The 16870-nt window shown below is 34.0% G+C and overlaps 1 protein-coding gene across 4 annotated transcripts in view; it reads right to left on the minus strand.

Annotated features, from left to right (window-relative positions):
- The window catches only part of suclg2 (succinate-CoA ligase GDP-forming subunit beta), a 253960-nt gene that overhangs the window by 218901 nt on the left and 18189 nt on the right, over positions 1 to 16870 (minus strand).

The following is a 16870-nucleotide window of genomic DNA, read 5'->3' on the forward strand; positions in this document are numbered from 1 at the left end:
GAGACCACATTCAGTTCTTCAGTCCACTATTAGTCTGTTCTCAGCATTAGCATGACTTAGACATTAGGCCGCTCCATCAGCCGGACGGAGAGACTGGAAAGCGGAAAGTCGATGAAGGATTGATTCCTAAAAGAGTTCTTGCGGGAAGACAAAGAGAAAATAAAATTAAGCAACACAACCGCTTTGCTCAGTGGGGAAAATGGGTTTTACATCCGCATATTCATGAGGGGATATTTACAAATCTGTATTGACCCATTCAACTCCGCCGGGAGAAGGAAGAGAAGCTTAGGAGCTCAAACAAGGAGATTTTCTGAGGACAAGCTTATAAGAGCTTTCTCTGAGGTCTTTCAGAGGGCAATGCTGTTTCATTGCACATAATAAAAAAAAAGTTAATTCCCAGAGATAATTTGTCATGCACTTTTTGTAAATAAAAATAGGAAAAATTTACATTTGAGACCTATGGTAGTCACATATTGGCCATATATCAAACTTCTTTCCTTAAATACAAAAAATGCATGCATAAATATAAGTGCAGTGAGTATATACATAAGTTAACAAACAACAAGCAAATATTGTGATAGAAAAAGGGCAACACAGTGGCTCAGTAGTTAGCACTGTTACCTCACAGCAAGAAGGTTGCTGGTTTGTCCTGGCTTGGTCAGTAGACATTTCTGTGTGGAGTTTGCATGTTCTGAAAATGAATGAATGAATGATATAGAAAAAAGTAGTATCTGAAAAAAAAAAAAAAAACTTATAAAGGGGCATTGCTAGACCTACATGGGGGCATTTGCCCTATGAAAAGTCTGCTGTGCCCCAGTAAAAGCTCTGAGTTCCTATTTACTTTAATTAAGAGTATTAATCCCAGAAAACAGAGGTTATTCATATTAGAGCTGCACAATACATGACTTCAGTATCGATATCGCAATGTGATCATTCACAATAGTCACATTGCAAGATATGCAAATGTATTATAATGTATTAGTTGTGTGTGTTTTTAAGCCCTGTGCCTATTTACCTTATTCTTCGCCAACGAGCGGGCACAGCCATTTGAATCTTTTTGACACGAGACTTCCGGTCTCATTCACTTCTATTCATTTTAAGACATTAAAAACTGATTGTTTTGCTGTTTGATTTTGCAAAAGTATATTTTCTTATTATATTCTTCTACTTGGTCTGTATAGTCATGCAAACATCTGTTTGTAGAGAAAGTAGTTTGACCGTTTTCTGCCGTTTATTATTCCTAGTCATTCTCCCATAGGCGACTGAATCGGAAGTTCTAAAACAAATTTTAGAATGAGGTCAATTTGAGAATTTTAAAAGCATTCAGGAATAAGAAAGTGTACTGTTTGTAAACTTTAATAATGATTCATTTTTATTTTAATTATTTAATTATTTTACCTGAATACTATTAATCTCAGAAAACATTGAAATACTGTTCATTTCATTTGTATATTTTGATTGTATTTATTTATGCTTGTAGATTGTTTATTAGATTTTGTGCTCATGCACTCCCACTACAAAATCATTCCAATCAGTGTAAAACTATCAACTCTTTACAAATAGAGATATTCAAGTCATCTGGTGAAATTATATTCATTTTGCAGTATGTGGTCATAACAACATAGCACAATATTAAATATTTCCAAAGTCATGCAGCCCTAATTCATATGTGCAATCAAATCAACTCTTGTGAAAGCAATGCACAGTTGGAAATACCAAGGCTTACTCAAAAAACAAAAGTTGAAAGAGCCTCAGTGCTCCTGTGCACTAGTGTTTATAGCAACACCCCTAATTTACTAGTAGCTGTTGTTTTTTTAAACTTAAAATAATACTTTGGCAACTAATTGAAATTGAAAGCAAAAACATTCCTTCTTGTTACATCTGAAACTGACTTATTTTGTCATGTTGTTATGCATTAAATTTTGTAAACATGTAACAATGGATAAAAACATTTTAAGCTGCATTACAAAAAAAGAATTAATTTATTAAAATATTTAATGCATTACAAAGTAGATAAAGGCTTCAAATCTATTGCTATATTAAAATACATTAAAACAGATAAAAGAAGAAAACTGTCACAGTAAATGTCTGGTTTATCATTACGAATACAAAAATAGAGATAAACTTTTTTTATTTTATCACATTATAAATAACAACAACAACAAAAAAAACAACAACAACAACAACAATATTAATAATAACAACAATTTTCAAATTTTAATTCATTACTTTATTACATGATATTTATCTTTTACTGGATGCTATGTATTACTTATTTCCAACTCAACAGATAAACAGATTTAAAAAATACACAAAAAACACAAATATACAACAAAAATCATAACAAGCTCATATTTTCTCTTTTTTTGTTTCACTTAAGTAAATATAAAATTGAAAACATTGTTAGTAGTAGTAATTAACAATAGTTAAATTATTATATTATATTATATTATATATATCATATAATATCATATCATATCATATCATATCATATTATATTATATTATATTATATTATATTATATCATATCATATCATATCATATCATGTTATATTATATTATATTATATTATATTATATTATATTATATTATATTATATTATATTATATTATCCAGTAGTAAAGCACCCAGAGATACACTGCATTGTATGTTAATTCTTCCCCTAATTATCAGCATCTGATGCTTCTACAAACAGTATTAAAGGAGCGACCCAGCCGACTGCATCGGCTCCTTCACAGCGTAGTCACAGGCCAGCAGTCCTCCAGAGCTTCAATTCCTCATTACCAGTCATAGCTCTGCCCTAAACCCTTTGAAATGACTCTTCTTAATTAGCACCTCCAAATGGCCTCACATTTAATTAACTCATGCGGTCCTTGAGGGCCATTTTGATTTAAGAAATTAACACATTCTTCCATTCCTTATTGTAACTAATTGGTTTACTTTATTTGGAAATGATAGCTGCCATTTATAATATAACATTATGGATATTAAAGTGGTCCCAAGCAGCAAAACAGCAACAATAAATAAACTGTTGCTGATAAGTTGGGGTTTATTATGTTGTAAGATCATCTGAGATGTATTGAAGATTTAATCAGGTTTATTTACATTGTTTCAGCATTTGCATAAGCTAATTAGAGAAATTACATGTGCTTACAGTAATGAATAGTACAAGTATTTTAGTTTTAATTTGGAGCCTTGCTCCTTCAAGGTTAGATGGCTGGGTAATGAGGAAATGATTTAAAGGTGATGTCAAAATAAATTCTCTATTAACAACTTTAAGTTTGTCATTAATGGGTTTATCTCTTCCAAAAGTGTAAACATTTCATTTGATCATTATCGGCCCAATCAGAAAATTAATTATTGCCCCATAAATAATGGATTATTTCGACTTGGTGATCCATTTTAGATGAATGTTGCATGCCAAAAGTGTTTTCATATTCACTTAAGAGAGTTTTAGCTATAGCAGAAAAACAAGATGGTGTTTTTTCACCATGGAAAAAAGTTAAGACTATGTATTTATTTATTTATTTTTTTTATATAATGTCAACAATATTTTTCATATCAATCATTCATTATCCTTCAACTTAGTCCCTGATTTATCAGGGGTAACCACAGTGGAATAAACCGCCAACTACTCTGGCATACATTTTACGCAGCGCTTGCCCTTAAGCTACCACACAGTACCGGGAAATACCCATACACTCTTATTCACACACAATTGCAATACACTATGGCCAATTATTGATCCAATTCACTTATGCCTCAAGTATTTTGCCTGTAGGGGAGCACCCTGAAAAAAACCCAAAGTGAAAACATGCAAACTCCACATAGAAATGCCAACTGGCTCAGCTTGAACTAGAACCAGCGACCTTCTTGCTGTGAGGTGACAGTGCTAGTGCACTGAGCCACTGTGTCGTCCCTGTTTCATATTAAGATTTGAATTTTCCAGTCTGCATTTCAGCTCAAAATATACAAAGTCATCAGTTATTGTATCAGCCAAAACCTCCTTATTGGAGCATTCCCTATTAAGGCCAGTACACATCAAGCAGACACCAAACATCTAGCACAGACGAAACGTGTTGTCGCCTCAACTTGTAAACACACAAAATAGACAAAATCCAACTGAAAATAGAGATTGTGTTCTTGTCTGCATGCATGGGAAAATGTCTTGCCGCACCAGCGGATGGCTGCTGTCCGTTTTTTCGCTCACCACAGAAAACCAGAACTTCTGACGTGTGCATGCAAAGCACACTGAGGGATTCGCAATCTGGAAAAAAAATTAACTCAAGGACAAGAATAATTTTAAGAGTTTGTATTTAAGATAAACAACTGTACTGGTCAATAATTGGTACTGGCCACGTAAAATTAGTAAATAATCAAGGTCAATTATGACATGTCAATCAAATGAAGGACAGAATTTATTTTTAAAAATTGTAGTTTACCAGGATTCCACAGTTATACATTTTCATGAGGTGGAAGTATTACATCCTTTAGCAAATTTAAGCAATTAATCTGACCATGTACCTTTAAGGCTGACATGAACAGTAAAATATTATGAGTCTGTTAAAGGTAAACCAGAGTTACGTCAATGTTAATTTAAATGAAGTCATTAAAAATGTGTTATATTGTCATTTTATCTACAGATTTTAGTTAAGAATGTTTATGAGTAATGGATTTTTAGACCAGTTACTCTGAAACAACCAGGTGAAATGAAAAGGAAAAAAAAACATCAGCAGTGGTGGGAAGAGTTACTTTTGAAAGTAATGCATTACAAGCTTGAGTTACCATTTATTACCTGGCTGTGTCTTGATCTCTTTTAAAACTTTTTTTTTCTTTCTTTTCTTTTAAAAATAGAGAAGCTCTGCAATTAAAAGTGCACTGTATAGCCTACACCTTCATTTATATTTAACAAAAAACATTTTAGGATAATGTTATCTGAGAACTTTTAGACCCCAGAGCTATACATGCTGTATATACAGATTATTGAAAGTTTAAAGCAATGTGTATGCTACGTTTGTACTATTTGTCTTAAGTAAAATCACTGTCCTTTGAAACAATCCCTTTTTCCCTTTTCTTTGATGCGTTCAAAAACAATGAACATTCTCTTATTGATTCATTGTAGTCATTTTAATTTTAAAGTAATATTATTATGTAATATTATAACGCACATTACTTGTAATGCGCTACCCCAATACTGAATATCCTACATTGTATATACGAATATACTACATTGATTACAGCCCACTGAAGTCAAGTTGAAGTAAACATGCAGTTTTATTAACAAAGGTCATACAAAAAAAAAAAATCAATCAATGAAGCTCTAAACTAAAAAAAAAAAAACGCATGAACCATGAAAATTAATTTGAGCAGACAAGACCAATTTATCTAAACAACAGGTTTCACATAAATATAGCAAGACAAAGACAATGGGAAACATGAGGGCTACATACAGTTGAAGTCAGAATTATTAGGCCCCCCATTTTCTTTTCTTTTTTAAAAATTTCCCAAATGATGTTTAACAGAGAAAGGAAGTTTTCACTGTGTGTCTGATTATATTTTTTCTTCTGGAAAAAGTAATATTTGTTTTACTTCTGCTAGAATAAAAGCAGTTTTTAATTTGTATGAACAATTTTAAGGTCAAAATTATTAGCCCCTTTGAGCTATTTTTTTTCTGATATTCTACAGAACAAACCATTATACAGTAACTTGCCTAATTACCCTAACCTGCCTAGTTACCCCAAATTAACCTAGTTAAGCCTTTAAATGTCACTTTAAGCTTTATAGAAGTGTCTTGAAAAATATCTAGTCAAATATTGTGTGCTGTCATCATGACGAGAGAGAGAGAGCTTTATTTTATTGCCATTTCAGCGTCTATGGCTATGTCATGGCAAAAAGAAAATAGATCAAGTAAAAATATTCTAACAATTAAAACTCATCAACAGCAATAAATAATGTACAAGGTAAAATATATAAATAATAATAATAATAATAATAATAATAATAATGATAATATATAAGATAAAAATCTAAAAAAGTTTTTTAAGATTTCCTTTTGATAAAAATTTTACAACTTTAGATGGATTCACGTTTAAAAATATTTCCTTTAAAGTCTCTCCAGATAAATATTGTTGTCTGATAACATTAAAAATGGGGCATTCCACAAGAATATGTTTAACTGTTTGGTTTCTGTTGCAATAAAGGCATTTTGGTGGTTCTTCTCCTTTGAGTAAATGTTCATGTGTGAGTCTCGTGTGTCCAATGCGGCATCTTCTATACACAATCTCATCGTGTCTTGACTTAAAAAATAAATTAGATTTTTTCCCTATTTCAGGTTGAATTTCAAAAAGTTTATTATCTGGGCACTGATCCCATTCTGATTGCCATTTGTTGAGAATATATCCTTTTATTAGTGGCGTCATCATGACGAAGATAAAGTAAGTCAGTTATTAGATATGAGTTATTAAAACTGTTATGTTTAGAAATGGGTTAAAAAAAAATCTCTCCCGTTTACCAGAAATTGGGGGAAAAATAAACACGGGGCCTAATAATTCAGAGGGGCTAATAATTCTGACTTCAACTGTATATCAAACCATAGGGATCACACGATCAAAAAACCAATAATGAACAAAACACATAATATGGGGAAACTAATCAGAAAAATACAAATGTACAAAGCAACACTTGGTTGGAACATAAACCACACTAAACTACAAAGTAAAAGGAATGAAAACAAGACACTCAAAGACACATGTAACAAATCTTTACACAAAAATGCACTTGAATTGAAAGTCTGAACAATATTGATAACTCAATGAAGTAGCCAAAGTCAACTATGAAGTTGATATCCTATATATATGCTGAAAATATATAAATCTATCTTTCTGACCCTGATAACATAAATAAATACACTAAACACTTTTTGTTTTCTTTTCTTATAAATCCTAAGCTGCAAAAAAAAAGGAAACTGCGATTTCTTATCTGGCTGAAACCGATATGGTGCATCACTGAGAAAAAAACTCATGAGTGTAAGAGACATTTACAAAGGTTGTCTGAAAACATGCTTTATATTTGTAACTCACAAGAAAACGACACCACATTTAATTAGCTAGTAAAAAAGTCAAAGTAGTTTGTGACCTCTGGATGCTCTCGGCTCTTTTTCAAAGTCTGCTTTTAAACATTTGACTTGCGCTTAGCAAGGTCAGGTGAGCAGTGGATGAGCAGCAGCCTTTGACAAGTTGACAAGAGGGCTCCGTTAGGCCGTGATGTGTGTGTGTGTGTTATAGCAGAGCTGAGTTAGGGAGAGTCAGCAGAGCATGCCAGAGGATTTAGATCGCAAAGATTTGCATCATGGGATACGCTTTTGGCTTAATCTCCTAAAGACAGACACGGGCTGAAGGTGAAGGCAACTCTCTGCAGATATGAATTCAGCAATTAGCATAGTTAATAAGAAACATCTTTCAGAGAAGAGAGGGCTGGAGGAGTCAGGTCAAGACTGCTGACTAATGGACGTGGGTGAAGACACTGAATTGTTCATAATATAATATTAAAAGAAGGATTTCTTCATTTTGTTTTTCTGTGGGACATAAATAAATTAATTAAGAAATGAATTAATTACTAAATAAATGAATAAATAATATACATTACCGGTGAAAAGTTTGGGGTCATTTTTTTTAAATAATTAATTTTATTTAATAATTTAAATAAAATTATTTTGTTCATCAAGGCAGCATTTATTAAATGTAAAAAAGTTTAATTGTTAAATACTTTTTTATTAAATATTTATTTATCACTAAAATATTTATCACTTGTTTGTAGTTTCAAATAAAAATACTCCTTTCATTGTAGCTTTTATTACAATTACCATTAATAATAATAATAATAATAATAATAATAATAATAATAATAAATTATTATTAGAGTGAATTCTGAAGAATAATGTGACTGAAGACTGGAGTAATGAAGCTAAAAATTCTTTAAAATCACTGAAATAAATTATTAAATTAAATAATGAACTACTTTTGAACAGTTATTTTATAGTGCAATAAAATTTCACAATTTGTACTGTGTTTTTGATTAAAAAATGCAACTTTGGTGAACAGGAAAAGCTCATTTTAAAACATTTAAAAATCATACTGACCCCAAACTTTTTCCTGGTAGTGTAGACTGTTTTACATGTTTTTATTTGTGTTTTATAAGAACTGGAGCTTAAGTGTTGAAAAAAAAAGTTTTGCATGTACTGTATGTAAGTTAGGGCTGCACAATTAATCAAAAAAGATTGTGATCTCAATTCGACCCCCACACAATCTTAATCTAGCATTTCTTCGATTCATCCACTTATATTTTCATGTTTGAGAGAATAAAAACAGTCGCAGCAGTCTTCACATTGTTTTACAAATTTGCTCAACAACATAGACACCTACAAATGGTGTTAAAAGTGTCACATACTGTATTATAAGGTTATAGGCACATCATTTAAATGATCAAATCGCATTTTAGAGCTATAATTACGACAAGCATTTGATTTGAATTTGTTTTCTTTCATAGCAAACACAAAGTTGGGCATGAAAAGAAATGTTCACTGGGTCAGTATAACTACTCTAGCCTATACACTATAATGCAGGTGGGAATCTGATAATGACAAATGTTTTATTTTACCAGTGAAATAAAATGTTCTAATCATGTTGTCGGTGACAGATTGCGAGCATATGCCTCAAACACAATTCAACTTTATAATTATAAATATTTGTATTCCGATGTCATCGCTTTACTGTGAATTAAAAACTGGGACATTTTTAAAAACCGGGACAGTCTGCTCATTTAAAGTCCACTATTCAAAGTAGCATTTTAACCACCAGAAAACCTATACATATATGCCTAATATTATTATTGTTGTTTTACCATATGTTTGAGAAATAACAATAACAATAGTCTGCTCATATTAACTTTATTTTACATCTACAGAATCTTGAGAATATTGTGATCTTGATTTTAAGCAAAACAAAATCGTGATTTTCATTTTAGCTAGAATCATGCAGCCCTAATGCATGTACAATACATTTTAAGGCACTTATGCTCACTGTGTTGTCAAAACGTTTCCTTAACTATTTAAGTTTTGTCTCTATATTTTAGAAAAAAGTCATTTCAACATAGTTACATTAATTAAACTGGCATTAAAAAAAGCTGAATTTTGCATAACTTTAAAAAAGGTTGAAAGAGTTTACCTATTGTAACAATGCACATGACTCATTGATAACATGATTGTTTTGTTAAAAAAAAAAAAGCTTGAAAGTTTTTTTTTTTTTTTTTTTTGCATTTATTTACTTTCCCAAATAAATGCTATTTTTGTCCGGGAAAACATTTTACCATTTCCACAAAAAAGCAAAAGCTGATTTCATCAATAAAGAGCCTTATAAATAACTGAACTCCGAATCAGCATAACTGCAGATATATCTGATCAGATTAAACAAGAAACACATTAATAACCACTTGGAGTGGATCACTAATAAATCAATATAATCCCATAATACACATGTCATTTATGAAATATAAAAACTACAGTTCCCAAAACTACAGTTCCGAGTTTCTTCAAGAATGTTTTGTCTTTTCTGAACGCTACAAGTAGCTAAAACTAGCTCATTCTAAGGCAGGAATTGGCAGACATTGGCAGACGTTTTTACACAAAATGACAGTTTACATCTGCTCCTACATGGGGCTAGACACTTGCAAACATTCACTCTATCAGGATTGTTGTCGGCACCGCCCATGCTCATCACCGGTACCAAGCCGGCCAATCACAGAGCTTGCACTATGCGTTATTGCGACGTGTAGTTAAATTTTTTGAGAGAGGGTCAGGACCATACATGTGCACTTGACACTAAAGTATAAATCAGACTTCATTCATCAGGGGTTGCCACAGCAGAATGAACCGCCAACTTATCCAGCAAATATTTTGCACAGCGAATACCCTTTCAGTTACAACCCAGTACTGGGAAACACAAATACACACTTATTCTCACACATACACTATGGCCAATTTAGTTTATTCAATGCACCTATATCAAATATAGTTTTGAACTGTGGGGAGAACATGCAAACTCCACACAGAAACACCAACTAACCCAGCAGTTTCAATGAATTCTCTTGGAACTTGGAAGCTTGGAACAACAGGAAGGTAAGTATAATAGTCCCCCTAATAAAAAATTTATAAAAAAAACAAGTGTTTAAACTGCACGCAAGCCATTTACCGAGCCTTTAGACTTCTATAGGAACATTACCTTATGAATAAACATTGAGACAGACAGACTTTCAAAGTTTTTCACAACTACCATTGGCACAGCAGTTAACGCATGCCAACTTTTAATTTCCTGTAACACTAAATACCGCCTCATCATAATCATCATTACAGAAGAATTATCCCAAATGGACCGGAATACGAGTCCCACGGGAGCATTAAAAAAGGCACCTCTCCTTCAAAAAGACTGCTGACAGAACTCTCCCTGATTGCCTCCTTCCTAAATTATTGAAAAAGCCTAAACAGCCCTCATGAGCAACAGAAATGGCTATTAACCTTGGCGAAACGATATTCAAATCCGGTTACAGCAAACTTGCTCTACTGTATCCCTGGCGGCCAGGAAATGTAAATGTGTTCTCGCTGTGGACAGATGGGAGAGACGCATGCTGTTTGAAGTTCTTGCACCAGAGGAGTCGCAGCTTCCCACCCCTCGTTTAAAATATTCAGCACGCGGCCTCATCCACCAGACTCCCCTGCTCCTGTTTCCACACTCCAGTCAAGCTTTTCAAGCTGCTGCGGCGTTGTGAGGCCAATGAGCTTTGACGTCTTCAATCTTTGCGTAAAAGATTTATCCATACCTTTGCGAATATAACAGCGGCAAATGCTCCTTTAAGTTTGGAGACGCAGCCGCAACGTGGTGACAGCTGTGCTGAGGAAAACAGCTTTGGGATTATCTCTAGGTCCAGACAGGAATTTCGGAGGCAACGTTGGCGTTATCGGCCATTGGCTGTCTTAAATCTGTCTGTCTTTCGGGGGGGTTTTTTTGGGCATTGTCATTGACAAGACATCTCTAATTTTTGAGCTGTCATAAAAGACGCAAGTGAATTGCCGTGATACCTACCTGACAGTCATGGCTTCTGAGCTCCACTACAGCCGACTGGCAGCTAGCTAATCACTGCTTCTTTATCTCTGATGTAAAAGTAAAAAAAAAATCTGAAAAACCTCAAATGCTCTATTTGAAGAAATCCAAGTGCAGTTTGTTGCATATACTGATGCAATCAAGGGTTGGGTATCAATACATGTCTCTTACAGTAAGTATGATGCAAATTGAATCAATCAATCAATTACTAAATTAAGCACTTATTCTTATTATTATTACATACCTATTAGTATTTTTAACTGTTTTATTTTAATCATTTAATTACTCATTAAATAACCAACATAGGAGTGTGTCATTTTTTATAGGATTCTGAAAATTTCTCAAGCACTGTTTAGACCACTGGTGCCCAAACCTTTATTCATTCAATCATTCATTTTCTTTTCAGCTTAGTCCCTTTATTAATCTGGGGTCACCACAGCGGAATGAACTGCCAACTTATCCAGCTTTTGTTTTACGCAGTGGATGCCCTTTCAGCCGCAACCCATCTCTAGGAAACCCATACATACTCAGGCACACACATACATACACTATGGACAATTTAGCCCACCCGATTCACCTGAACCGCATGTCTTTGGACTGTGGGGGAAACCGGAGCACCCAGAGGAAAATGCAAGCTAAACATAAAAAACGCCAACTGACCCAGCCGAGGGTCGAACCAGCGACCTTCTTCCTGTGAGGCGACAGCACTACCTGTTTCACCACTGCGTCGCCCGTGTCCAAACCTTTTCTTATAAAAAGCCAAAAGCCAAAAGCCAAACTTAATTAAGGCTAGTGGGTCGAAGGTAAATATAGTTGTCATGGGTAAATTCTAATCTCCTAATTTATGTAATAATATTTAAAAATGACTAGAACTTTTTTTTTTTAACTAATACATAGTAATTGTGTACATTTTATAATGAACTTATTACAGTAAAAACAAAACAATTTCATTTACAACAGAATTACACTAGTTTTTGCCTGGACTTGCTCGTCAATGTCTTGTTCATTTACAAGATTTAATTATTTAATTTCAGTTTGCTTTTCTTGTAGCTCAGCAAAAAAACTAACAAATTTAAGCTGCAAGCAGTGTTGCAAGGGAGCTTGTTCTAACAAAAAAATGTTACATAAAATTAGAAATGACAATCTCTGCGTTAAAGGCATTCGCCCCAACCCTCTCCATCATTCTCACTATCCTCTAAGTTGGGATGGTGGGCCAAATCAAAGTTTACAATGGGCCAACTTTAGTCCGCGGGCTCTACTTTGGGCACTGTAACACTGTAACATATACAGTAAGTATTTGGTTGTGTTACATTGTTTGTAAACCTGTAAGTGAAGTCGGTGCCATCAGCTGCTTGGCGTTGGCGTGTATGTAGATTTTTGCATGTATGCATGACGCGTCTCCACTTTGAGGTGTTAAGTGAAGTAAGCATGGGCCGGTATAAGATTCAGACAGTATGATAACCTTGGATAAAAATATCACGGTTTCATGCTATTGTGATTACTGCTCTAAAATATATTATTTTTAAATGTCTGGGTAAAAAACAAAAACTTGTTCATGCATTGAACACAAAATATTTTATTTTTTGAAAGATTTAAAACATTTTGAAGCAGTAAACATGTCAGGCTAAATAATTAAAAAGAATTATTGACTTCTGCTGTTTTCATTTCTTTCAATAACACAAATTTCTTTACAATTTAAAATGGCATCTTTGGATATTTCTTCTTCTGAAGCTACTGTTTTCCTAAAAAAACAACAAAAAAGTGTAAATTAAAAAAAAATCTAACACATACCTTAGGAATGGTATTACAGAAGATTTTGGTGGTTTTAATATGTTGACTTTTGTACTTTGCTGATGGATCATTAGGAAACACTTAGCAACAACAATACAACCAAATGCTATGCGTTTCGGACTGAGACTGTGCACATGATGCAAACTTCATCATCAGTACTGCATGTAATTCTGTACACACACTGAACTACAGCATTAGTTTGTCTATAGCATTAGACTAAACTAAGCTTTTGTTTCACGGTTAGGAACAGAACAAGAACGCCTTCACATTACTGAAAACAGCAAAAACACCTGAGCTGACAAGTGTTTGTGTGACGGAATTGAAAATGTTAACTCTAATTTAAACAAATACAACATTTATGATAAAAAACAACTAGTGCATATACGTTAATGCCTTAACTGTAACCACCAGTGGGACACTTTTCAGTACATAGTTTATTTGTATTTATTTTTATTTTTTTGTCTAAATCAGAACTTATTTTGACAAACTATATAATTTTCAAGTGTTGAGGCTAAACATTGACAGCTAAAATGTTAAGTATACTTTGAAAAGGTGTGTTTAATGGTTTATGTACCAATGAACTCGAAACAGGGATTTTTTTTTTTTTTAAATAACAGCCAGAGCTAATGATGTTACTTTGACGTCTTATTTAGCAAAAGATGATTCACTTACAATAGGGATGACCAAACTTGGTCCTGGAGGACCAGTTTGCTGTAACATACCTTCAAGAAATTTTTTGTATAACTAGTAAGAGTTTGATTAGCTGGTTCAAGTGTGTCTAATTGGGGCTGGCGCTAAAATCAGCAGGACACCGGCCCTCAAGGAGCAAGTTTGGGCACCCCTGGCTTAAAAGTAAAAAAAAAAAAGTTCTTGTGTAACGGAGGCCAGCTAGTAGGTGCTGTGCAGGTAAACTTCACTCCTCTGACCTGTAAAGGTGCTCTAGTGACAGACGCTAGAGGCCTTGGTCTTCAGCCTCCTTGGTAGAGCAACCAACTCCCATGCAAAAGGTCACCGGTTCAATACCAGCTCGGAACGGGTTGGATGGCGTAGGACCGGCGGGGTTACATTGTGCCGTGACCCGGATGGGAATGAGGTTTAGGGGAGTGAGTGTAACGGAAGCCAGCTAGTAAGTGCTGTGCAGATAAACCTCACCCCTCTGACCTCTAAAGGTGCTCTAGTGACAAACGCTAGGCCATGGACATTAGCCTCCTTGATAGAGCAACCGACTCCCATGCGTAAGGTCACCATGCGGGTTTAGTGACGTAGGACCGGCAGGGTTACACATGTAAAACCACTTCAATGAAATGACGCATATCGTTGTTATTATTTTGTAGCGATCATTCATTTTTGTTCTAATCACTTGCAATTATGACTTTACACTGAGGGTGAAAAACAATAATATTGGCATAAAGTAAAGATTGATGCTGCAATTTTAAAAAAACGATCTCATGATCGTTAAAATGGAGACAACGATTAATCTGTAAACAGACATTTTTACCCAACCCCAGTGCAAACGTCTAAGTATGCAGTCACTGATTAATAAAAACAGCTCATTGATCGCTGTCAGGAACTGGCTGACAGCCAGACTCCTAAGGAGAAGGTGAATCATGGATTTCAGCCAAACGTGAGAAGTCCAAAATGAGAGAAAAATGGGGAAAAAAGCTCCTCTAATCTACATCTCATTAATGTCTGAAGCACAATTTGACATGAGTTCTTTAAAATCTCTTTTTTACAATTACTTTTGACCTTCACAAACACACACACACACACACACACGCAATCAGTAGATCCTTAGCACCTTTATAAATAATGTGATAAACCCATCCGTTAAAGATCTATTACCATAAAGATATCACTAATACCAAACAAGCCTAAAATAAGTCATTTCAATAAAGATGATATAACTGCACCCGACACTATGTACTTTCTCATTAGAGCAGGCCCTCTTTCAGATGGATGAGGCTTATGCCCTGTTGCAGCGGGTTGCATCTCATTATACGAGTGAAATGAAAATATATGCTAGCTAAGCACTCTGCATGCACTACTAAGCCACATCTTATGGCAGCAGAGTGGACTGCGTGAAGTAATGAAGTGATGCCTTATATACAAAATTGGTGTTGATCCAATGTCATTTTCCAGCATTGAGCCTCTTTATATAACTTTAAACCTTTGGAACTTAATAGGCTATAAAGCGCTCAAAAAGCAAATCAAAGATCAAAGATTTATCCAAACTGACCATCAGACTTTCATGATGACATCAATGTAACGTGTGCTGAATTCTGGGAGCTCAATCAATAAATTGAAAGGATCAAGCAGCAAAATCAGGTCAGTCAGTGATTCGACTGCTGAAATCACTGGAAAGAAGGCATAACGTTCAATGTTCAAAGTCCTTGTTGCTCTCTGCGTACAAGATTTATGGGATGCCGTATACCTTTTTGTGAAGTCATTTCAAAATAAAATTGTTTTATTACAGCCTTGAAGTGTGGAAATAAGCACATGCAACATATGTGGTGTTTAAAGATGTGAAGTCAGTAATGTGTAAACAGAATTTGGCTATTAAGTTACAGCTGCTGTTATTTTCATACGCCTGTGTATGGGTGATCTTGTAGTACATTATTACTGTACAGATGATAATTTATGGAGCTGGAAACATTAAACTTCTTCAAGGGCCCTATTAAATTCTCTTTACAGGATAATTATATCATGCATGCATTATAGTTTGATTGTCCCACTGACAAGACAAAAAATGCTAAATTAATAAAACACACAAGTAATTTTTAAAGAGAGCAATTCTCTGTTCTCTGACAACCAGCATTTGTTTTATGTGCCAACAAAGCCTGAACTATTTAGGGATATCAGTCAGGATTAAAACAGAATGGAAGGCACAGCTCAGATCTATTAAATGACCTACTTGAAAAACTTTTCTTCTAAGTTTGTTCTATAATGTCAAAATATAGCCTCCGATTCTCTCCATATGACTACATTTCCATTAAAACTGCACTGTTGATCTACTTTATCCTGTTGTCCTGGTTTACAGTCTATATGTGCACAGAAAACTTCCAGAGCAATCTAAAGTATTTCACCACAAGTTAACCGAAACAAATAAAAAAAAAGTTCTTTATGTTGCAACACCAAAAAGAGGAATTAAAGATAATGGCATAAAATGACCTATAATGAAGAAACAATGTAAAAATAGTGAGAGTTACAAAATCTGCAAATACCCAAGATAAATATTAAAAATGACCTTTAAACCTCAGGCTGACAGCTTTGCTATTGGCCAGCTCAGCAGAAAGAGTTTCATCACTGACGGGTCAAAGGCTGATAGATGGACGTGATTCTGGCCTACTGCTCACTGACTCAATGAATAGAGGACAAACCTGAAGGTGAATCAATCATTCCTATACTGAAGTCTCACCAAAAAGAGCAAAAAAGCCTCCAAAACACCCAAGCATTATTAAAAAGAATCACCTTTCAGATTCTGTATTCCAGGGAATATATACTGTACAAAAGAACACACAAGCTAAGGTACAGTATTATACTTCTGGGTAAAAATCTTTACAAAATAATCTTTATTCAAATTTAAGTTTTAAACTTATTTTTTTTTTATCAAAAGAAAATGTTTAGAATCAAAACAAGACAATTTTAGAACAGTAGAATAGCCAGAATAGAAACTGAACTGAACAATTGATACTCAGAAAACAAAACAAAACAGCCATTTAGAACAGAATATCAAAGCAAATTCCCTTTACTTTGCAAAATCACAACAGAAACGTCATAAATAGAATACAGAAACATCAGAAGAAAAAAAGAACACGTTTAAAACAGAATCTTTTTAATAGAAACTGTCCTGAATCTAATATTTAGAACTAAATCGTTAAGTTATTTGCAAAACATTAGTCCCACACTGAAATGCGGGTCATGCAATGTGT

The sequence above is a fragment of the Danio rerio genome, chromosome 11, assembly GCF_052040795.2.
Source record: "Danio rerio strain M-AB ecotype USA chromosome 11, GRCz13ab, whole genome shotgun sequence".
Classification (NCBI taxonomy): domain Eukaryota; kingdom Metazoa; phylum Chordata; class Actinopteri; order Cypriniformes; family Danionidae; genus Danio; species Danio rerio.